Source organism: Phyllobates terribilis, unplaced genomic scaffold, assembly GCF_046119375.1.
Source record: "Phyllobates terribilis strain yellow unplaced genomic scaffold, ASM4611937v1 Scaffold_9__5_contigs__length_417890890, whole genome shotgun sequence".
NCBI lineage: Eukaryota > Metazoa > Chordata > Amphibia > Anura > Dendrobatidae > Phyllobates > Phyllobates terribilis.
Genome location: NW_027362769.1, coordinates 9,516,676 through 9,541,563, shown reverse-complemented (window position 1 = coordinate 9,541,563; position 24,888 = coordinate 9,516,676). Strand labels below are relative to the sequence as shown.

At 46.1% G+C, this 24,888-nt stretch overlaps 1 protein-coding gene across 17 annotated transcripts in view; it reads left to right on the top strand.

Moving 5' to 3' along the window:
• GULP1 (GULP PTB domain containing engulfment adaptor 1) overlaps positions 1-24,888 on the top strand; it is a 1,414,565-nt gene that overhangs the window by 282,312 nt on the left and 1,107,365 nt on the right. For 16 of the 17 annotated variants that reach the window (XM_073646319.1, XM_073646318.1, XM_073646301.1 and 13 more), the window contains one exon: positions 15,354-15,576. The gene's annotated coding sequence lies outside the window, so the exon portion shown is untranslated. Of the gene's footprint in view, positions 1-7,625; positions 7,752-15,353; positions 15,577-24,888 lie in introns of those variants that run through there. The other variant, XM_073646315.1, reaches the window with a different exon arrangement.

Genomic DNA, 24,888 nt, shown 5'->3' with positions numbered 1-24,888 from the left:
GGACCTCAGGCTAGCAGGCAGGTAGTTGATGTGCGCTCCCAGGTGAGCGGGCAAGCTGGTCCTTAGACAGACTGACAGGAGTAGTAAGGCAGACCGTCGGACCTCAGGCTAGCAGGCAGGTAGCAGAATATCAGGCAGGAATAAGACAGCAAGCTGGCAGGAATCTGGCAGGTATCTGGCAGGTAACTGGCAACGGGACCTGAGGGCTGAAGCAGAGTAGTGAACAGTGCAACAACATTGCTCGGGCACCTCCATTTTGGAGGAGGTGCCTTATATATGGTGAAGTCCTCCGGCCATTGGCCGGGGACTCCTTAGGACGGCGCGCGCGGCCCCTTTAAGAGGGAGGGAGAGCGCGCGCGCCCTAAGCACAGTGGCCGGGAAGGAGCGCGCGCTGCCAGCAGAGCGGGAGGAGGATGCCGGGCACGGAGCAGAGAGGTGAGGGGAACAGCGTCCCTGCCTAGCAGAGGGCAGGGACGCCGGCGCTACAGTACCCCCCCCTTTAGGCCCCCCCTTTTTTAGGCCAGACAGAAATTTAGCAAGGATGAGCGGGGCATGGATGTTCTCCCGGGGCTCCCACGTTCTCTCCTCAGGACCAAACCCCTTCCAATCTACTAGAAAAAAGGTCTTTCCTCTTACCCTTTTGGTGGCAAGAATGTTCTCTACCTCAAACTCGTCCTCAGCAGAAACCGGAGCAGGAGGCGTACCTGTAGACTTGGAAAAAGAGTTAAGTACCACAGGTTTGAGGAGAGATACATGGAAGGAGTTAGGGATCCGTAAGTTGGCCGGGAGTTTCAATTTATAGGCCACCGGGTTGATCTGACTGATGACCTCCAGAGGACCGATGAACCGAGGCCCTAACTTGTAAGAAGGTATCTTGAGTCGGACATATTTAGATGAGAGCCAGACTTTATCTCCAGGACGAAATTGTGGAGGATCCAGGCGTTTTTTGTCAGCGTGTCTTTTCATCCGTTCGGACGACTGAAGGAGTGCGGATCGGGTACTCTCCCAAATGGAGGAAAATTTGCTAACGAGAGATTCCGCAGCCGGGTTGTCCACAGAGGTGGAGACAGGAAAAGGAATCCGAGGATGCTGACCGAAGACTACAAAAAACGGGGATTTGGAGGAGGATTCGCTCTCGTGATTGTTATAAGAGAACTCGGCCCATGGTAGGAGATCCACCCAGTCTGAATGATGGGCATTAACGAAGTGCCGGAGGTAACTGGTCAGGTTCTGATTGATCCGCTCCACTTGACCATTGGACTGTGGGTGGTAAGCGGAAGAGAAGTCCAGGGTGACGTCTAGCAGTTTACAAGTGGCTCTCCAGAAGCGTGAGGTGAACTGTACCCCACGATCCGACACGATGTGGAGGGGCAGGCCATGAAGACGAAAGATATGACGAATAAAGTCTTTCGCTAGCTCGGGTGCAGACGGGAGGCCTGGCAGGGGAACGAAATGAGCCATCTTGGAGAAGCGGTCAGCGACCACCCAAATGACCGTACAACCGGCAGAGACTGGGAGGTCAGTTATAAAGTCCATTGCTATATGCTGCCAGGGGGCAGCAGGTACAGAAAGCGGAAGGAGGCGACCGGCTGGCAGATGTCTCGGAACCTTGTTGCGGGCGCAGGACACACAGGCAGAAACAAAGTCTATTACGTCCTTGTGCAGGGTAGGCCACCAGTAGTGCCGGGTAATAAGCTGGAGGGTCTTTTTCTGACCGGCGTGGCCAGCCAGTTTAGACGAGTGACCCCAGTGAAGGATCTTCTCCCGATCAGGTACTGATACGAACGTCTTTCCGGGAGGGAGACGATTTAGACTCACGGGAGCCACCTGCATTACTCTGGCGGGATCGATGATGTGTTTCGGATCTTCCTCGAGATCAGACACCAGAAAGGATCGAGACAAGGCGTCCGCCTTGACGTTTTTGTCAGCCGGGCGAAAATGAAGAACAAAATCAAAGCGAGCAAAAAACAAGGACCACCGGGCTTGGCGCGGGTTAAGTCTCTGGGCATGCTGGAGGTAAGCCAAGTTCTTGTGGTCAGTGTAAATTATTACCGGGTGAAGAGCCCCCTCGAGCAGGTAACGCCACTCCTCCAATGCCAGTTTGATGGCCAATAACTCTCGGTCTCCTATGGAATAATTGCGCTCTGAGGAGGAGAAGAGTTTAGAGAAGAAGCCGCAAGTTACCATCCTCCCGGCAGATGATTTTTGAGTAACTACCGCTCCGGCTCCAGAGGAGGAGGCGTCAACTTCCAGGAAGAACTGCTTGTTGCCATCCGGGCGATGCAGCATCGGGGCGGAAGAGAAGGCCTGTTTTAAGGAAAGAAAGGCCTCCTCTGCTTCGGGCGGCCACTCTTTGGGATTAGTACCCTTACGGGTGAGCGCGGAAATTGGGGCAGTCCGGGAAGAGAAGTGCGGTATGAAGAGGCGGTAGTAGTTGGCGAAGCCCAGGAACCGCTGAATGGCCTTCAACCCCTCCGGTCGAGGCCATTTCTCGATGGCAGACAGTTTCTCTGGATCCATTCGTAGGCCGGTCTGAGAAATAATGTAGCCCAAAAACGGAAGCGAGGTCTGCTCAAAGAGGCACTTCTCGTATTTAGCGAAGAGGTGATTCTGCCTGAGCCTGAGCAGGACCTGACGAACGTCCCTCCGGTGAGTCTGGAGATCCAGAGAGAAGACCAAGATGTCGTCCAGGTACACCACTACGCAGGAGTAGAGAAGGTCCCGGAAGATGTCATTGACCAACTCTTGAAAGACGGCAGGAGCGTTACAGAGACCAAAGGGCATTACCAGATATTCATAGTGGCCGTCCCGGGTGTTGAATGCCGTCTTCCATTCATCCCCCTGACGGATACGAACCAGGTTGTACGCCCCACGGAGGTCCAGTTTGGTGAAGATTCTAGCCCCCCTCAGACGATCAAATAACTCCGGAATGAGCGGAACGGGGTACTTATTCTTCACCGTGATCTGGTTAAGGCCTCTATAGTCTATACAGGGACGGAGAGAGCCGTCCTTCTTTTTGACGAAAAAGAAGCCTGCTCCCGCCGGGGAGGTAGATTTCCGGATGAATCCCCTGGCCAGATTCTCCTCAATATATTCGGACATCGACCGGGTCTCAGCAGCGGATAATGGATAAATACGCCCACGGGGAGGAGTAGTACCAGGTAACAGGTCGATAGGGCAGTCGTATGGTCTATGAGGGGGTAGTGTCTCTGCCTCCTTTTTATTAAAGACATCAGCATAAGACCAATAAGGAATCGGAAGTCCAGGTAGATTAGCTGGGGTAGGAGAAGGACGGACGGGATGGACGGGAACCAGACAGGTCTTATGGCAGTCCTGTCCCCAGCGAAGGACTTCTCCGGTCTGCCAGTCAAGCACGGGTGCATGTCTCTGGAGCCAAGGTAGACCTAGCAAGAGGGCGTGAGAGAGTCCAGGCAGAACATGAAAGGAGATACTCTCAGAATGCAGCATTCCCACCTGCAGAGTAATGGATTCGGTGATGAGTTGGATGGGGCGTGGTAAGAGACCCCCATCCACGGCAGCAACAGACAAGGGTACAGCCAGAGGTTTGGTGGGGATGCGGTATTTCTCTACCAGGGACTGTGAAATAAGATTCCCGGCTGCTCCAGAGTCAAGTTGGGCTAGTTCGAAATAACGGTTCTCCCCGCAGACAATTGAGACTGACAGCAGCAGAGATGGAGAGTATTTATTCTTGTCTAGGTCGACCTCTCTGAGCAAACCTAGACACAGGCGTTTCCCGACCTCTCCGGACAGGCACGGATCCGGTGCTCCTTACTGCCACAGTAGAAGCAGCTCCCCTCGGCACGGCGTAAGTCCTGACGGGTTTTGACCATCTTGGTCTGGTCGACCTGCATAGGCTCAGGAGAGTGTACCTGGGGAGAGACGGATTTCTGAAAAGTAGGAGCTAGACCTGGAAACCTCCTCTCACGGGTGACCTCTTTGGCACGCTCCTGGAACCGTAGGTCAATCCGGGTGGCAAGAGTTATTAGGTCATCGAGAGTGGTAGGAATGTCCCGACCTGCAAGTTCATCTTTTATACGGCCGGACAGACCCTCCCAGAAGACGGATACCAGAGCGTCGTTATCCCAGGCCAGCTCCGAGGCAAGGGTACGGAACCGTATGGCATATTGGCCCACGGTGAGACTTCCCTGACGGAGGCGTAGCAGTGATGATGCGGATGAGGTCTTCCGTCCGGGTTCGTCGAAGACTTTCCGGAAAGCCGTGAGAAAGGCAGGCAAGTCGGACACCAGGGGGTCTCCTCTCTCCCATAGAGGATTTAGCCAGGCCAGGGCCTCCCCGGTGAGATGGGACATGATGAAGGCAATTTTGGCCCGGTCGGAGTTAAACTGGTGGGACAGGAGTTCAAAGTGCAGGGTGCACTGATTTATGAGGCCCCGAGCCTGGGCGGAGTCGCCTCCGAAGCGAGGAGGTGCAGAAAGCCGGGGTCCGGGGTAGGATACCATGGTATTAGTGGACAGCGGAGCTGCCGGATTGCGAGTCATGGCACTGGCGGAGGTTGCTGGCGGAGCAGTCAGAGTGTCCAGGCGAGAATTGACATTCCGCAGGTGACCCAGGATGGACTCCTGTTGGGACCTCTGACGGGACAGTTCATGACACAGGTCCGAGAGCGAGGGAGCTTGGGTGCCACCGGGTTCCATGGCCCGAGCAAACTGTAACGGGTCTGGGAGGCGGAACCTCTGAGCTACTATACAAGGGGCGGTCCTTGTAAGGGAGCGGGTGGCGACCAGGCAGGCAGTCACAGCAGGTGACCGGGACAGTCTCTAGAAGAACGGGCAGGAGGTCACGGCAAGTGACCGGGGCAGTCTCTGGATGAACGGGCAGATGGTCACGGCAAGTGACCGGGGCAGTCTCTGGGTGAACGGGCAGATGGTCACGGCAAGTGACTGGGGCAGTCTCTGGGTGAACGGGCAGATGGTCACGGCAAGTGACCGGGGCAGTCTCTGGGTGAACGGGCAGATGGTCACGGCAAGTGACCGGGGCAGTCTCTGGGTGAACGGGCAGATGGTCACGGCAAGTGACCGGGGCAGTCTCTGGGTAAAGGGTTGGTACGACCTGTGGCGGCTGATGGTAGACGTGAGCTCCCAGGTGAGCAGGCGAGAGTCTCTGGATAAACGGGTGGTCACAGCATGTGACGGCGGAGTCTCCAGGAAGACCAACAGACAGGCGGCAGATGAGCGCACCCAGGTGAGCGGGCAGAAGTCTCTGGACAGGCGGGTGGTCACAGCACATGACGGCAGAGCCTCCAGGTAGGCTAGCAGACAGGCAGCAGATGAGCGCTCCCAGGTGAGCGGGCAGGAGTCACTGGACAGGCAGGTGGTCACAGCACGTGACGGCAGAGCCTCCAGGTAGGCTAGCAGGCAGGTAGCAGATGTGCGCTCCCAGGTGAGCGGGCAAGCTGGTCCATAGACAGACTGACAAGAGTTGGAAGGCAGACCGTCGGACCTCAGGCAAGCAGGCAGGTAGTTGATGTGCGCTCCCAGGTGAGCGGGCAAGCTGGTCCTTAGACAGACTGACAGGAGTAGTAAGGCAGACCGTCGGACCTCAGGCTAGCAGGCAGGTAGCAGAATATCAGGCAGGAATAAGACAGCAAGCTGGCAGGAATCTGGCAGGTATCTGGCAGGTAACTGGCAACGGGACCTGAGGGCTGAAGCAGAGTAGTGAACAGTGCAACAACATTGCTCGGGCACCTCCATTTTGGAGGAGGTGCCTTATATATGGTGAAGTCCTCCGGCCATTGGCCGGGGACTCCTTAGGACGGCGCGCGCGGCCCCTTTAAGAGGGAGGGAGAGCGCGCGCCCTAAGCACAGTGGCCGGGAAGGAGCGCGCGCTGCCAGCAGAGCGGGAGGAGGACGCCGGGCACGGAGCAGAGAGGTGAGGGGAACAGCGTCCCTGCCTAGCAGAGGGCAGGGACGCCGGCGCTACAAGAAGTAAAAATGGCAGGTAGGTAGATAGTCAGAAAACAGACCAAAGTTAATAACTTAAGCTATATGATTAGCACAGAAGAGGTTAGTAACAAAACCATGGTAGCAAGGCCATAATAGGCAGCCAGGGTCTGAGTAGCAAAGGTTTAAAGGGGTTATCCGGTCTAAAATGAAAAGTCTGCAGTTACTCTCACGGAGGTCAGGTATTCAAGATGTATACTTCCGGGCAGGACCTGTCTAGAGGTCATGACCTCTCTCAATACACTTGTATTGGTGAGACTGTGACCACTAGGCGGCCGTGGCCTCCTTACGTGGTGTGGCCTCACTCAAGCAAGGCCGCGCCCACTAAATGAGTTCAGCCCAGAAATATGCATCTTGTATACCTGACTGCCATTCCTGGGGCAGAGAATGGTGAATCCTCTCATTGCACAGCGCTTGCGCTGGAAGGATTCACAAGTCTGTAGTCACACAGAGTAACTGCAGACTTTTGATTTTAGACCAGACACTCCCTTTAAATAAAGATGAGCTCACTCAAGAAACAAAGGAAAACTGGCTGGAGGAACACACGTTCCAACAGTACTAGGGTTTAACAGGAAAAAGGATTGCCCAGTGGCAACTGTGGTGTTAGGTGCCAAGGTGGCATTCCCCAAATCTAAATATTTCACTTTCTCCTCCAGAGAGGGGTATCAAGTCTAGCCAGTTGTTCAGACACAAGCTCGAAAATAGGTTATAATATTTTAAAATTTTGCCTCTGTCACCTCTTGACATCCTCTTGCTGGTACTGCCAAATAACCTCTGGCTCGGCTGGTTGGGCATCCCCAATGCTTTGCTGCTATCACATCAGATGGTACAGCATCATCAGACAGAGACAAAATAGTGCTCCTGTGCTAGAGCAGTATATTGGCCCTTTGCAATTTAATCTCTCATCATAAAGCATCCCTTTTTGATGCTGTTACAGAAGTTGCTTGCAGCATTGGAAGTTAAAATGTGCCTGCACGGGTTGAATCAATAGTACGTCCATCCTGGTCGTGTTGCACATCCAATCATGAGAAACTGTCATAGCCTGTATGAAAGCAGAGGCATGGAATGCAGTAGCCATTTTGGGGTCAATCTAGATAGTGATAGATTTTTACAATTGACAACTTATCAGTAGGGTTAGGGAGGGAAAGCCATAAAACAAGGAATATAAATAGCAGATAGTGTGTGACAGCACTGCAGTGAATAACAGTTACCATCCATTTACCAATAGCTATACATGTTAGGGTCAATCTGGAATTTATGCATACTTTATCGAAGTGCCATAATTTAGCAAAGTGCCCTGGCAGTTAGAAAATGGCATTGCTAATATCCATCTTTCTTCTCTTCTTACAGGTATATATTTTTCACTGCTTGTGTGATCTGTCCTGAAAACTGCATTATATCTCCATGCAATGCTCTGCAGCCTATCAATTTCTGGTATATATTTTTCACTGCTTGTGTGATCTGTCCTGAAAACTGCATTATATCTCCATGCAATGCTCTGCAGCCTATCAATTTCTGGTATATATTTTTCACTGCTTGTGTGATCTGTCCTGAAAACTGCATTATATCTCCATGCAATGCTCTGCAGCCTATCAATTTCTGGTATATATTTTTCACTGCTTGTGTGATCTGTCCTGAAAACTGCATTATATCTCCATGCAATGCTCTGCAGCCTATCAATTTCTGGTATATATTTTTCACTGCTTGTGTGATCTGTCCTGAAAACTGCATTATATCTCCATGCAATGCTCTGCAGCCTATCAATTTCTGGTATATATTTTTTCACTCCTCTAGCTTTTTTATTCCATGATACTTAAAGGTCATCACACTTACTTTAAGAGTTTATGATCCATGCCGAGTTTACTAGTCTGTTTTTTTTTTTCCCTGCACTTTATGGTCTCCTGTTGTCTTTTAAGCTAGTGATTGATTGTTAATGAGTTTAATCTGTGCAGATCTAAGCAGATACGTCCCTATATATTGAGACTTAGTTAAGGGGAGGCATTTATGCGGGGGCATTTATGCATATAGCATTTATGCATACTTTATCGAAGTGCCATAATTTAGCAAAGTGCCCTGGCAGTTAGAAAATGGCAGTTGGACAGGGCAGGAGACAGGTAAGACATGCAAGACAATTAAACAAACTTGCTTCCAGGTCATCTTTTTGGCAAACAGTATTCACCATTTGTATCTGTGCCATTTATTTTCTGGTTGCTACAATCATCCACATTCACCGTTCACCCACAAATGCGGCACACTTCATCCATATTAATCCCTCACTCCTCTCTTCTCCTATGTACAGTTGTCATGCTCTCTTCACAATGTTATACCACGCAGATCCATTCATTCCCACCATACAACGCAGGAAACGCTCTCACAAATCACTCAATCATCTGCTCACTCTCTGTATCTTCCTTCTATTAGTCGCAGGTGATATTTCTCCCAACCCAGGACCCTCCAGTAATAATAACACTAACTCTTTCCCTGTTACATTCAGAAACCCTGCTAATCTCATTAATATTCCCTGCATATCTTCTGTCTCATTCAACTGTGCCCTTTGGAATGCACGCTCAGCTTGTAATAAACTCTCTTACATCCATGACTTTTTCCTCTCTAATTCCCTCAACCTTCTGGCTCTCACTGAAACCTGGATCCAGCAGTCGGACACCACCGCCGCTGCAGCTCTCTCCTATGGTGGCCTACATTTCTCTCATACCCCGCGACCTGACAACAGATCAGGTGGAGGTGTTGGTCTGCTTCTTTCAACAAAATGTACTTTTCAGGTTATCCCCCCTGTACCCTCCCTTATCTTCCCGTCCTTTGAGGCCCACACAGTCAGACTCTACCGGCCCTTCTCCCTGCGAGTGGCGGTTGTCTATCGCCCCCCAGGTCCCCCCCGTCAATTCCTGGATCACTTTGCTGCCTGGCTTACAAATTTTCTATCCTGCGACATCCCCACGATAATCATGGGAGACTTTAACATCCCAATTGGCGATCCTCTTTCCCCATCTGCCACGCATCTTTTATCATTAACCTCCTCCTTCGGCCTTTCACAGCTTGCTAATTCTCCTACACATGAGGACGGGAACACATTGGACCTGATCTTCTCCCGGCTTTGCTCAGTACATGACTTTACTAACTCTCCCCTTCCACTCTCTGACCATAATCTTCTTTCATTCTCTGTCAAGAACTGTGACTCTACTCAAGACACTCCCACCGTCCACACTTATAGAAATTTACGCGCCATTAACACCCAGAAATTTATAAAAAGGTTGCAATCATCATTGGCCCCAATCTCCTCCCTCTCATGTCCCGAATCTGCATTGAAGCATTATAACAAAATAATGCTATGCGCCCTGGATGAAGCCGCACCTCCTACACAAAGAACAATTCGGCATAGACGGCGACAACCCTGGCACACGCCTCAAACACGTCTTCTCCAGAGGTACTCCAGGTGCGCTGAACGGCTGTGGAGAAAATCAAATCTGCCCGAAGATTTCCTCCACTATAAATTTATGCTGAAAACATATAACTCTGCCCTTCACCTCTCCAAACAAACCTACTTTAACAACCTCATCATCTCACTTTCCAATAATCCTAAACGACTCTTTGACACGTTTCATTCTCTCCTCAATCAAACAGCACAGGCCCCGACCACCGACCTCAGCGCTGACGATCTGGCTAACTATTTCAAAGAAAAAATTGACCATATCCGACAGGAAATTTTCTCCCAATCCCCAAATGTTATGCATGCTCCCCCCCGCCACATTGTATCTTGCTCATTTTCTGACTTCGAACCAGTCACGGAAGATGAAGTGATCAGGCTCCTTGCATCTTCTCGCCCTACCACCTGCACCAGCGACCCTATTCCCTCACATCTCCTTCAGTCCCTTGCTCCAGCTGTCACCTCTCACCTAACTAAAATTTTCAACCTTTCCCTCTCATCTGGTATCTTTCCCTCTTCTTTTAAACACGCCAGCATACAACCATTACTTAAAAAACCATCCCTCGACCAGAACTGCACGGCCAACTACAGACCTGTTTCCAATCTTCCCTTTATCTCTAAACTCCTGGAACGCCTGGTCCACTCCCGTCTAATCCGCTATCTCTCAGACAACTCTCTTCTTGACCCTTTACAATCTGGTTTCCGCTCTTTACATTCTACTGAAACTGCCCTCACTAAAGTCTCTAATGATCTACTAACAGCTAAATCTAATGGTCACTACTCCCTGCTGATTCTCCTGGATCTCTCTGCAGCATTTGACACTGTGGATCACCAGCTCATCCTCACTATGCTCCGCACTATTGGCCTCAAGGACACGGTTCTCTCCTGGTTCTCCTCTTATCTCTCTGACCGCTCCTTCTCTGTGTCTTTTGCCGGCTCCTCCTCCTCCCTACTTCCTCTTACTGTCGGGGTTCCTCAAGGATCAGTCCTAGGCCCCCTTCTTTTCTCCTTATACACCGCTCCTATTGGACAAACAATCAGTAGATTCGGTTTTCAGTACCATCTCTATGCTGATGACACCCAATTATACACCTCTGCTCCGGACATCACCCCTGCATTACTACAAAAGACCAGTGATTGTCTTTCTGCTGTGTCTAACATTATGTCCTCCCTCTACCTAAAACTGAATCTGTCAAAAACTGAACTACTCGTCTTTCCTCCCTCCATTAATCTACCTGTGCCCGATATTGCCATCTCCGTTTGTGGCTCAACCATTACTCCCCAGCTACAAGCCCGCTGTCTTGGGGTCATTTTTGATTCAGATCTTTCTTTCACTCCTCACATCAAATCACTCGCTCGTTCATGTCATCTACACCTCAAAAACATCTCAAGAATCAGGACTTTTCTCACCTTTGACTCGGCAAAAACTCTTACTGTCGCTCTTATTCATTCTCGTCTTGACTATTGCAACGCTCTACTAATCGGTCTCCCTCTTACTAAACTCTCCCCTCTCCAATCCGTCCTGAACGCAGCAGCCAGGATCATATTCCTCGCCAACCGCTACTCAGATGCCTCTTCCCTGTGCCAGTCATTGCATTGGTTGCCCATCCAATATAGAGTTCGTTTTAAACTTATCACGCTTACCCACAAAGCGCTCCATGCTTCAGTACCCCCCTACATCTCCTCCCTTGTCTCAGTCTACCACCCTACACGTGCCCTCCGTTCTGCAAATGACTTGAAACTAAAATCCTCCATAATCCGAACTTCCCACTCCCGTCTCCAAGATTTCTCGCGTGCTGCGCCAATTCTCTGGAATGCACTACCCAGGACAGTTCGATTAATTCCCAATACCCACAGTTTCAAGCGAACCCTAAAAACACATTTCTTTAGACTGGCGTATCACCTAAACACACTCTGTCCATCCCAGCTTTCCCCCATATTAAAATCTTCTTCAACTTCGGGTTCAAACCAACCATGCACATAAAAGCCTCTGTCAGGACTGCACACATACTGGCTGGCGACCAGTCCATGTATTATTATTTATCCTATTCAGTATATCAAGGCTGCATTATACAATATATGTACTTTTTACCTTTTGTGTCTCCCCCACTTCCTCATAGACTGTAAGCTCGCGAGCAGGGCCCTCACTCCGTTCGATATGAGATATGCTTATTCTGTATTGTCTGTATAAGTCCCCCCTAAAATTTGTAAAGTGCTGCAGAATATGTTGGCGCTATAAAAATAAACTATTATTATTATTATTATTATTATTATTATGTTTGTGATAATGAGCTTTAAAAGGAATTGAATACAGTCCTTCGAGACATCAGAGTGTTTCATCTTTCCAGAGCAATTGGAGTACATGATTCATGGTGAATCAATGTGCCACAAAGCAAAGATTTGCTGATCTGTAATGCCAACCAAATTTTTTCAACTCCATCCACAGAAGGATCACAGTGACCCTATCATATATCTCAAGTTCCCACTTGCACACAGCTGTCTTAACATGAGCAAATTAGCATATGATCGTTTTGCGAGACAAAGCTGTTTAAATGTGAGGAAGACAAAAACTCACAATCTACAGGATTGTGAGAAAATCACCATGCTAGATTCAGATGAGTAGTTTCTGCCATCTTGGATAACACCTACCTTTCAGTACACGAAAAATCACACCAAATCACCCCTGCTCCATTCTTCTAATTTTGTTATGAAAGCATGACAAGCTGCATCGGTGCAATGGATACTGTAAATAAAGCGCAGTTTAGTTTATGAAAATTCTATCCCTCAACTATTACCCGATATGCCAGTCTCCACTACATTACACTAGAAATGCTTATAAAGTGGAATTTATATGCTAGCCTTCTTATTAATACATGGATCTCCCAATACTTGGTCTTCTTAGTTTTGATACTACATTAGCTGCCAGATGTGCTTATCGAAGGAGCTCCATATCAGTGCAGTTTGCTTGTCTTTTAACAGCAAAGTACTTTTTTCTCTTAGTTGGGTTGGGGAGGAATATGTGGAGCGCAACATGTAACATGATTATTTAGCCATACTTTGTAATAAAGCTGCAAACATCTGCCTTGTGATGGTATAGAAAGTGGTACCCGAGACATCTGCTTTTAGCTTTCCCTTTTTAAAAGAAATGTTTTTTTATTTCATGATGATTGTAAGTGCGAATAATATTAGGGTATGTGCGCACGTTCAGGATTTGATTGCAGAAATTTCTGCAAGGTTTCTGCATCCCTTGGCAGCAAAAATGCGCATTTTGCCACGTTTGTGATATGATTTTGTAAAGCAATGAATGCTTTTTGGAGCTAAATAAAGATATTTGAAAAAAGAAATGCTGGACATCACTTTAACCCTTGGATTGCCGTCGGACTTCGGGTGAGTATATTGGTTAATTTAAATTATTTAAAAATGTGTCTGTTGTACATCAAATAAAATGTTTTACTCTCAGTGTGTGTTTAACGCTTTACTTACAGGTTTAATAATGAGGGTGTCTGGTTGACACCTCTTCATCACTAAACAAAGGGCTTGGTGTCAGCGACACCTAATCACATAAGCCGTAATTTCAATAGCCCTAGCCCTCCCATTCATGTCATTTCTGGGGCAGCTGAGAGCTGCTGTTTTTAGCCTAGGAAGGGGCCATTAGGCCAACATGTTCACTGGCTATTAATAACAGCTCACAGCTGTTTGGTTAGCCGCTATGTCCCCACGATCAACAACTAGCAGCACTTTAGACACAGCGTATTTTTGCTGCGTTCAAAACGCTGTGTTCTAATGCCGCACTTCTTTTGTCAATACGTGTGGATCCACCGCATGTAATGACATTTCAATCAGTCAATATCTGCAGCGTCTCCGCTACAGAAATTGACTTGCTGCGGGTGAGTTTGGGTGCGTACCATGATCAGGAAATGCTGCGGGTTTGACACTGTGGCCAGATGTTACAGCATAGTGGATGGTATTTCTAGAAATCCCATGTCCACTATGTATGCATCTGAGGCTGAGGATCACCCGCGCTCATTGACATGCAGCACATCTTTCAGGAGGACCCCAGCCTTTGAAATTCACTTGCGAGCCATTAGAAATTTGACCACTAGAATGTATTGAATGCGGTAAATCCGCATGGTTCAGTGAACACATGAAGATTTACTTGCGTTCAATAGAACGCAGCATATTGGACGCAGCAAAAATATACTGCGTTCAAAGCCATGCGGCGTCCGGATCATTGGAACATTGCCTAAAATTAAAAAAATGCAGTGGGCTTCTGCATCATTTTCATAACCAGCAGAGGATAAGCCAACCACTGGGGGCTGATATTACTAACAAGGGAAGGGGCCATTAGCCAAAAATGTACCCTGGTTATTAACAACAGCCCACACCTGTTTGCTTTGCCTTTACTGCCTAGATTACAGGGGGGACCATAGAAAAAATTGGCACAGGGTCCACCTATAAAATCTAATCAGCAAAGGCTAGGCAGACAGCTGTGGGAGCTGATATTAATAGCCAGGGAAGGGGCCATGATGGATCCTGGTCCCCTCCGAGGCTAATAATATCAGCTCTCAGCTGCTCCAGAAATGACACATCTATAAGATGTGCCAAATCTGGCGCTTAGTCTCCACTGTTCCCACTTGCCCTGTGGCAGTGGCAAGTGGGGTAATAGGTTTGGGGTTCATGTCAGCCTTGTATTGGTAGCTGATATGAAGCCCAAGTTAGTAATGGAGGGTGTCTATAAGACGCTCCCATTACTAACCCCATAGTAAAGGTTTGGAAATAAAGACACGGCAAGAATAAAGTCTTTTATTTGAAATAAAAGTCCACACGGTTTTAAGCATTTATTTAAAAATAAAAAACACCGTATACTCACCTAACGCCCATTCCATTTGAAGCCATTGTCACCTGTAAGAAACCAAAAATAAAAAACAACCATATCCCTCACCTGTCTGCCATCATAACATAATCCAGTGTCCCATGAAGATACTGTTGTAGAGGACAGCACTGTACACTGTACACTGACAGGAGTGTAACCACTCCTGTCAGTGTATAGAGCTAAGCTGCTGCGACTGAGGTCACTTGAGTTCATCAGCTGTGAGCTCCGGTTAACTCACTTGCTGTATCAGTGTTGTGTGAGAAAATTCTCACGCAGCGGTCCAATAAGTGAGGTCATCGGAGCTCGTCAGCGGATCATCAGCTGATTGAATTCTAGTGACCTCCGTCCCGGAATCTCAGTGTTTTTATTTTAATATCGATTTATTTTAACTTTTTTTTTTTTTTACACTGCGCACGGACGCTAGCTAAGGAGACTACTTCTCCCCTCAGCGGCGCCTGCTCCCGCTATTATCAGCTGCAGTGGCTGTAGGATGATGGGAGGAATAGTCTCCCGCGGGCAATTCTTTGTCCGTTTTTGCCATGTTTTTGACTCATGGACTTGAATTGAGTCAGTCAAATACGCAGCAAACATCCGCAGCAAATTCGCAAATATTTTTATACCTGCATTTTTGCTGCGTCTTTGACTCACTCAATTGAAGCCAATGGGTGAAAAATGCTACAGAAATGCACAAAGAATTGACATACTGAAGATATAAACACAGTGACAATCCCGACAGGAAAATTTCTGATCATGTGAACAGCATTTCAGGATTGTCATTGCATTAGCTGGCACAAGGATTCCCTAACATTTTTGGCCGCGAAAACAGACAAAAAATGCACTGTGTGCACATAGCCTAACAGTTGGTCACATTTATATTGCTCTGTTGCAGAGTAGGTAGTAATACCTCCCAGCTGCTGTAAAACCTTATACTGCCTGTTCCTTTATTATTTTACAGCTATTTTGAAGAGAACTCGTTTTAGATGCTATATGCAGACATATCAACTTAACTGCAAATATTTATTGAACTTTCCCTTTGCCATATTCTTATGTTTTCCAGGGTGACACTAATACATCAAGAGGACAGACTTTCCTTGAATTCACAACTGGGAAAAAAAATCTGGATTTTTTTTAAAGTAAATCTTGGGGCACGAAGAGCTGACATTTTTCAGTGCATAATTTTGGAATTAATCAAGTTTAAAGTTGGTTTGCTCAAGAGCACCAGGAAGTTGGGAAATATTTCTTTGTGGCAACACTCAACAGCAGGGATGACTGTGAACCAGGTAAATCATTGTAAATAATGTTCTAAACTACTCATGAAAACACTAAATGTTTTACAGCGGACTTTGCTAAACAATGACATAGGATTATTTACTATGATCTTTAGAAGAATTGCGTTTGATAATAGATGGATAATAACCTGGTAAATAAAGTCATGTATCCCAGTCATGGGGAGTTGGGACTAAGAAAAAAAATAAAAAATGTCAATGACCGTAGATACATAGGCAGATAAAAAATAGATGGGCAGATAGTGTGCTTACATTGGTTGTCTTCCTAGCATAATCTCATGAATAGTACGAGAGGTAGCAGTGATGATGCGCCTGATGCTGACTCCATTACGACTGATCCACACCCTGGACTAGGTCAGTGTCTGCTAGAGAGTGATGACCCTTGTGTGGGACGTTGTGCTCAGTAAGAGAAGAAATACTAACTAAGGCTATGTGGCCACGATGCAGAAATGCTCCGCATTTTTTCCTGAGCGTTTCTGCATCTCCCTGGCGGAAAAAACGTATGTGGATTGTACATGTGTTTTTCCTGGCAGGGACAAGCGGAAGTGAAGCGTTCTTCACATGCATTTCCGCATGCGGGTTGTCAAGCACTTTCCAAGCGATTTTAGCATCAATTGGAAAGTGCTTGACAACTTGGTCACACTATATAAATCCATGCAAACGGCATGGATTTATATACTGTGACCTTAAAGAAAGTTAAAAAATAAAAAAATAAATCTATACTTACCTTCCGATGGCCCCCACAGTCTTGCTTCGCTCCGTCATCGCTTGCCGGCAGCTCGCGGTACACTACAATGAAGGACCTGCCGTCACATGACTATGGCTTCAGTGCCGATCCTTCAGTCGACCGCGATCTGCCGGCTCGTGAAGACAAGGAGACCAGGGGCCATCAGAAGGTAAATATAATATTTATTTTTTATTTTATTCTTTTTTTTACAGGTTCTATGGTACCCGGGTCCGGAGGAGAGTCTCCTGTCCTCCACACCCGGGTACCATCCGCACATTGGAACGCATGGATTCCGCATGTCCAGATGCAGTGATGCAGAATCCATGCGTTTCAATGCAAGTCAATGGCGGCGAAAATGCAGCGCTTCCGCAAAATAATTGGTAGTGCTGTGTTTTTTTCCGCAATGATAATCCGCAGCGGAAATTTCCGCAGCATGTGTACAGCACATGCGGATTATCATTTGGGAACATTGCTGCCCTTCTACCATGCGTTTTTTAAGCGTTTCTGCAGTGTTTTTGCCACTACGGAAACGCTTAAAAAACGCATCGTGGGCACACTGCCTAAGCTGGTATTGCTGAGGGGATAGGTGGTATATGCTTAGTTCTACAGATAAGCTTACTATCCTTAATCCTTGGTTTGAGGCAGATCATTTATATTTTTTGTCAGATGTTTTCTGATCTATGCCATAGTTGCTGGTTGCTGCATTTCTGATTATCAGTACTCTTTCCTCAGGCTATGAATGCTCTGTATGCCAGAGCACTTCATCTTTTTTCGTTAGCATTCTGGTGTTGGACATTTAGGCAGATGAAACTTCAATGAGTGGGACGCCACAAATATATAGTTGTCTCTTGTGGTTCTCATTTACCCAAGAAGCCTTGTGTTGCTTGCCGCTACATGGGATGTGATATGGCTACAGCGCTGCTTAGTGTTATTTGTTATCTCAAAGGCTTCAAAGAAAATATCAGGCTTACAGATGTCAATGCTGACAGTACATTCTTTATTACAAAGTAATGCAGTTTGATTTAGTCACATGCATAAGAAAACAATAAATGGGGCAATTTAAAAAACATCAAAATCAAAGAGCTACAAATAGGAGATATACTGTACATACATAGTTTGTGGGCAACTGGAACAAGGATTTAGCATCTCATAGTACTGCTGAGGCTAGCAGATATCAGAATAGTACCATCTGTTACAATGAGACTGAATGTAAATCCTCAATTTAATGATTAAGTGGTGTATCCCAATACAGTTGTCCACATCATGTATAATAATGCATATATTATCAGTGAATGTTGTGTTTATGATCTGATCTAATTATGATATCTCATCCGGCCCTCCTATCGAAAGTTCACAATTGCAGCACAATAGATCACATGAATCCATCAAATGCAAATATACATTTTATAAAAATGTAAATAAAATGCTATTGGTGTATAAGGAACTTCAAAGAAAACATATTTACATTTTAATGGTCATTCTAATGGTGTGTACTTGAATGCATAGGACAGCGTTATACATTGTGTTCTGACCTCTATATATTGTTTCATGTAGTGCAGGTTTAAAAGTCCATGTGATAAATGTATGTACTTTGGAACATTTGGGGCTCACAATTGTCACAGCTCGAATAAGATGATATAAAACGGGTGCACGGCACGTCCCGGCCGGTGGCGTGTACTCAACAAGCTACCGCTGATATTCAAAGTTCACTGCCGCACAATGTGCTATGCAATGCCACAACAATAACAGGAAAAAAATAGACCAAGAGTGATCATACACATTGCAGAAAATATGTTTCCTTCCTCACGGAGCCTTAGATTTCAATTATCTTTTATTTAAAGTTCCTTATGTGCCAATTGTCTTTATGAGTTTGTTTTGCGGACTTTAAAGTTTGAGTGTATTGACAGACTACAACATGCATGAATTAATTACTTTCTTTGTTGATGAGGTTAAGAAAAGACATATGTCAATCAAGTCTAACCTGTAACCCTAATGTGTTCTTCCAGAGGAAAAAAAACACTTATGAAGCACATGCCAATTGCCACATATTAGTGGAGAAATTATTTTGTAACTCAAAATATAGGAATTAGAATAAAATATGAGATCAACAGCCCATATCCAGAAATCTATGACTCATAACCTGAAAAAAATATGTTTTTTAACCCCTTTACCCCCGAAGGCTGTTTGCACATTAACGACCAGGCCAATTTTTCCAATTCTGACCAGTGTCACTTTATGAGGTAATTACTCTGAAACGCTTCAACGGATCCCACTGATTCTGATAATGTTTTTCTTGTGACATATTGTACTTTCATGATAGAGGTAACATTTATTTGATCTGACTGGCGTTTATTTGTGAAAAAAATCGGAAATTTAGTGAAAATGTTGAAAATGTCACAATTTTCAAACTTTGAATTTTCATGCCCTTAAATTAGAGAGCTATCTCACACAAAATAGTTAATAAATAACATCTCCCACATGTCTATTTTACATCAGCACAATTTTGGAATCAAAATTCTTTTTTGTTACAAAGTTAAAAGGGTTAAAATTGACCAGAGATTCCTCATTTTTCCAACAAAATTTACCAAATAATTTTTTAGGGACAACATCACATTTGAAGTGACTTTGAGGGGCCTTTATGACAGAAAATACCCAAAAGTGACACCATTCTAAAAACTGCACCCCTCAAGATGCTCAAAACCACATTCAATATGTTTATTAACCCTTCAGATGCTTCACAGGAATTTTTGGAATGTGGAAGAAAACAATGAACATTAAACTTTTTTTTTCACAAAAATGTTACTTTAGACCCATTTTTTTTTTTGCAAGGATAAAAGGAAAAAATGGACCCCAAAATGAGTTGTTCACTGTTTGGGCGCACGACATGGCTCGGAAGGGAAGGAGCACCATTTGAAAGTAAAATTTGCTTAAGTAATTAGCGGACGCCATGTCACTTTTGGAGAGCCTCTGATGTGCCTAAACAGTGGAAACCTCCACAAGAGACCCCATTTTGGAAACTAAGAAGGAACTTATAGATAGATGTGTGGATATAGTAGATGTGCGGTGCGCACTTTGAACCCCTGAGTTTTTCACAAAAGTTTATTACTTAGAGCCGTGAATATAAAAAAAAAAATCACTTTTTTTTCCACAAAAATTATCTTTCAGCCACAATTTTTTATTTTATTTTCACAAGGATAACAGGAGAAATTGGAATTGGACCCCAAAACTTGTTGTGAAATTTCTCCTGAGTATGGTGATACACCATATGTGGGGGAAAACCACTGTTTGGACGCACGACAGGGCTCAGAAGGGAAGGAGCACCGTTTGACTTTTTCAACGCAAAACTCACTGAAAATGAGAGCAGATGCCATGTTGCGTTTGGAGAGCCCCTGATGTGCTTAAACAGTGTAAACCCCCCACAAGTGACCCCATTTTTGAAACTAGACCCTTTAAGGAACTTACCTAGATGTGTGTTGAGCACGTTTAACCCTTAAGTGTTTCACAAAAGTTTATAACATAGAACCGTGAAAATAAAAAAATCACTTTTTTTCCACAAAAATGATCTTTTAGCCCAATTTTTTTCATTTTCACAAGTGTAACTGGAGAAATTGGACCCCAAAATTAGTTTTGCAATTTCTACTGAGTATGCTGATAGCCCATATGTGGGAGAAAACTACTGTTTGGGCGCACGTCAGGGCTCGGAAGGGAAAGAGTAACGTTTTTAAATGCAGACTGTGATGTAATGGTCTGCTGACGTCATGTCTCGTTTGCAGAGCCTCTGATTTGCTTAAACAGTGGAAATGCCTAACAAGTGCCCCTTTTTGGAAACTAGACCCCCAATGAATTTATCTAGATGTGTGGAGAGCACCTTGAACCCCCAGGCACTTCACAGAAAATTATAACGTTGACTTGTGAAAATAGAAACAAACTTTTTTTCCACAAAAAATGTTTTTTTAGGCAAAAATAAATTATTTTCATAAGGGTAACAGGCGAAAGTGGACCCCAAAATTTGTTATGCAATTTTTCCTGAGCACGCAGATACCCCATATGTGGTCGAAAACTACTTTTTGAGGCACAGTGCAAAGCTCGGAAGGGAAGAAGCGCCATATTAGAGTTCATATTTTGCTGGGCTGGTTTGACTGTGCCATGTCACGATGGCAGAGCCCCTAAGGTGTCAGAGCAGCAGAACCCCTTCATAAGTGACCCCATTTTAAAAACTACACTTCTCAATGAGGGGTGCACTGAGCATGTTGACACCACATGTGCCTCACAGAATTTTACACCATTGGGCGGTGAAGAAAGAATAATTAAATTTTTTCCACCAAAGTTTTGTTTTAGCCCCAGATTTTATTTTTTCACTCTTGGAAATGGGTAAAAATGCCACCAAAATTTCTCACACAATTTTTGCTAGAAGAGCAGAATTCCCCCTCAAGTGACCCCATTTTGGAAATTATACCTCGTTGTGAATTTGTCTACAGGTGTGGTGAGAATTTTAACTACATGGGTGTTTTCCAGAAACAAGCAGCAGTGGATGCTGCTGAGTGAAAATTGCAAACTGCCGTTGTAGTGACCAGTACTTACCTTTCTTGTAGATTGAGTCAAAGCTTTTGTTGTGATCCAAAATGTTATGTAAAATGTTCGCATTTTTCTTGTGCTCTACGCTGAGCACTGATATCGGGGTTTCCATTTAAATCTCTGAGTGACGTAATTCAGATGAACCCCCGAGGGATCCATTCACTTTAATAAGGCAGCAGAGTTAGGCCTCTTTCACACGTCCGTGTGTCCGGTACGTGTGGTGACAGTTTCCACACGTACCGGAGACACATACACATGCAGACCCATTCAAATGAATAGGTCTGTGCACATGTAAGTGTGTTTCCACGGACAATGTGTCGGTGGGCAAAGCACGTTAACATGTCTTTTTTTTGCGCTGAACGGGCCGCAAAACGTCCCACACTGATGACACATGGATGACATCCGTGTGTCATCAGTGTGACACGTACCGGCGCCTGGGAATCAGCGTATAGTTAGCGCTGTTCCCAAGCGCCGGGTGCTAAATGCTGCCCTCATCATTGTCCCCTGCTTGCGCTGCGATCAGCGCCAGCAAGGGACAATGATGAGAGTAGTAGTCTGCTCTCTCTGTGTCCTGATGTAAAAGCTCCGTTGCCCGCTCGCTGGAGCGAGTCATTCTCCCCGGCTCCTTGCCATGAGTGGTCAGATGGGTTACAGCTGGGGACATCTTCGAATAGGTGAGTATAAGGATTTTTTTTTTTATTCTTATTTTTACACCAGGGCACAGCAAGAGCAGAATGCTACTCTCAACATTGTCCCTTGCTTGTGCTGATCGCAGGGCTGCCGGCAGGGGATAATGATGAGGGCAGCATTCAGCATCCGGCGCTTTGGAACAGCGCTAACTGTACCACTGATTCCCAGGCGCCACTACGTGTGCTCCTGATGCAGCACACGGGTGGCACACGGATGCCACACGTATGCCACACAGGTTCACATTGACACGGATATCTCCAGTACTGTTTTTTCCGGTACCGGAAATATCAGGACGTGCGTGACCGACCTTACTCTGGACTCCGTCTGGCCTCTGTTTAGCGGTGTCTTTGTTTTCAGAAGTTCACAAAACTGTGGCCGATGCCACTTTTATGCACGCCTAATGAAAGACGGACACTGTGGGATCACAGGCCAGATGGCGTCCACGGTGCCTCCATCTGCCTCATTACAGGGGGTTCCATCTGAATCACGTATTTCAGAACTTTACACGGAAACCCCAGTGTAAGCGCAGAGTGCAAGATAAATGTGCTCCGAGCCATACTACGATCTTTTGGAGGCAGAATGAACTAATTAGCAGCAGGTGAAGAATTGGTTTTATATATTTTTTACCCGTTCCTCAAGCGGTATAAGTGATTAGACGACTTTATTCTTCGGGTCAGTACGATTACAGAGATACCAGATTTATATTGGGTTTTTATGTTTGGCAGCTGTCACTTTTTTTTGCAAAGACTGTTTTTTTGCATCGCCATATTCTGAGAGATATAATTTTTCCATGTTTCGGCCAACAGAGTCATGTAAGGGCTTGTTTTTTGCGGGGCAAGTTGATGTTTTTATTGGTACCATTTTTGGGCACATGACATTTTTTGATCACTTTCTATTCCAATTTTTGGGAGGCAGAATAAACAAAAAACAATTCAGGAATTGTTTTTTTTTTTTTTATGCTGTTCCACCGAAAAAGTGATGATGCAGCTTTATTTTCTGGGTCAGTACTTTTACAGGGATACTACATTTACTACTTTTATATTGTTTTTTCTGTTTTGGCGCTTTTACACAATAAAAACTATTTTATCGAAAAAATTATTTTTTTTGCATCGCTTTATTCTGAGATCTATAACTTTTATTTTTCAGCTGATGGCAGCTTGTTTTTTTGTGGGACAATATGACAATTTTAGTGGTATGATTTTTATTTACATTTGTCTTTTTGATGGCGTTTTATTCTACTTTTTGTTCGGCATGATGATAAAGCACCGTTTTTTGCTTGGTTTTTTTTTTTACCGTGTTCACTAAAAGGATTAACTAGTAGTACAGGTTTATAGGTCAGGTTGTTCCGGATATGGCAATACCAAATATGTATACTTTTATTGTTTATTTATTTTTTTAGAATTTTTAAAAAATATTTTTACAACTTTTTTTTACTTTTTTTTTCACTTTTTTACTTAATCCCACTATGGGACTTTCACTTTCTGCAGTCTGATCGCAGTTATAACGTTTAGCAGTGCAGGATCACTGCTATTGACTCGCCCCCTGGGCCGTGGGGCACTCGGAGCCGGGCAATAGGGAGACGATGGGGGTAGTGGTGGCAACCCTGTCCCGTGGCTCAGGGTGGTCAGACCAATGGTAGTCTGCTATGTGCTGTTGATAATGTCCGACTACACCACCCGTGGTTTGCGGTCAGGGTTAACCGCCGCTGCAGTGCAGACCGCTGGGGCTGATAGTGTGTGTACCTGAGACTGTATAACTCCCCACGGGAGGAGTGTAACCCCAGGGCAGTGCAGGGGATGGTGGGGGTGATGGTGTCCCAGTACCGTTAGTGCTGGAGGAGCAAAAAGCACAAAGACAACGTGTTGCAGTCCAGGGTCTTTTACTCACAGTTCGTATATTCTCAGTCACTTCTGCCAGCAATGACCGCCCAAGACGTGCTGCGGCCACCAGGTGAGGGGCTCGGTCAACCCCCAGGCAGTTCAGGAATATGGCACAGGACCCCCTTCTTTCCTTTCTCTGGCCTGCCTCACCAGTGACTCACTTTTGTCCAGCTGCCGCGGATCTGCGCGGGTAAACGTGGGCCCCGTTCCCCGCTGTCCTATATGGTGCCTTCCTAGCAGGTTTGATGAGGTGTCGCACCAATAAATGATCACGACCTCCGGTCTTTGGCTGAGGGTTGTTTCTCCTCCACCAACTTGGGATCCGGTACCCTTAATCTGCCTGACCCTTCACCCGGTATTCTCATGGGTTCTTAGGGTCCCTTCCACCTTCTTGTTTCTGAGCCTTTCCACACTTTGGATACTTCTCTTTCTGTTTCTGTTCCTTTCTGTTCCTTTCTGATCCTTTCTTCTACTCCGGCCTTCACTCTAGGCCTGTCTCATGGAGCTGGGCCGAGGCTGAGCCACAGCTCCCTGTCACATCTCCACTCTGCTCCTTCTCTGACTGAACTGACCCAGAACAAAGATGGTGCCCACCTTATATACCCTTCCCTAGTGTGTGAGCTCAGGTGACCAGCAACCAATGAGCTCCTATCTATGCTCAGAAACCAACCCCTATCTGCTCCTACATCACTGGGTATTCCTCCCCCCTCCCCACTCCAGCCAGGGACAGATTCTCTCGTGCCTGCATTACTGTCTAATGGGAGCACCGTTGAGCCGTCCCTCGGAAATGGGGTGAGTGTGCTGTATGCAGCTAACTGAGCCCTGGTCCACACTCCATCCTTACCCGGGAGTGGAATATCACACCTCTGGCAGAGGTGCAATACCCCTGTAGCGGCCGAACCCTCGGGGCGCTACACTATACCTTATGACCTGTCAGCCCTGCAGACACGAGATGGTTTGATCATGCACTGCGCATAATCAAACTTCCTTGCTCGTGCCTAGTGACCCGGATGTCGTCATGATGACATCGGGTCACCATGGCAACGATCGGGACCTCGCAATGACGTTGCGGGGTCTCCAATCCACGAGCAGAGGGGCTTTTGTCCCTCTGCTTGCTTGCTAAATGCTGCGAGCAATCGCGCATTTAGAGGGTTTAAGTGCCGGGAGCGGTGCAGGCACCCTCCTGGCACTGAGTGCCGGGCGTCAGCTGTCAGAATCAGCTGACACCCAGCGGCGATCGTGCTAGCACAGCCTGTGTGCGTTCGCGATCAGTGACGTGTAATAATACGTACGTGGTCATTAAGGCCCAGCACACAGGGATGTATTATTACGCCTCTTGTCAGAAAGGGGTTAAAGACATGTTTCCAGGCCTCCTTGAACTTGTTCTATGAATCCAACATCACAACATGTTTTGGCAGAGAGTTCCATAGTCTC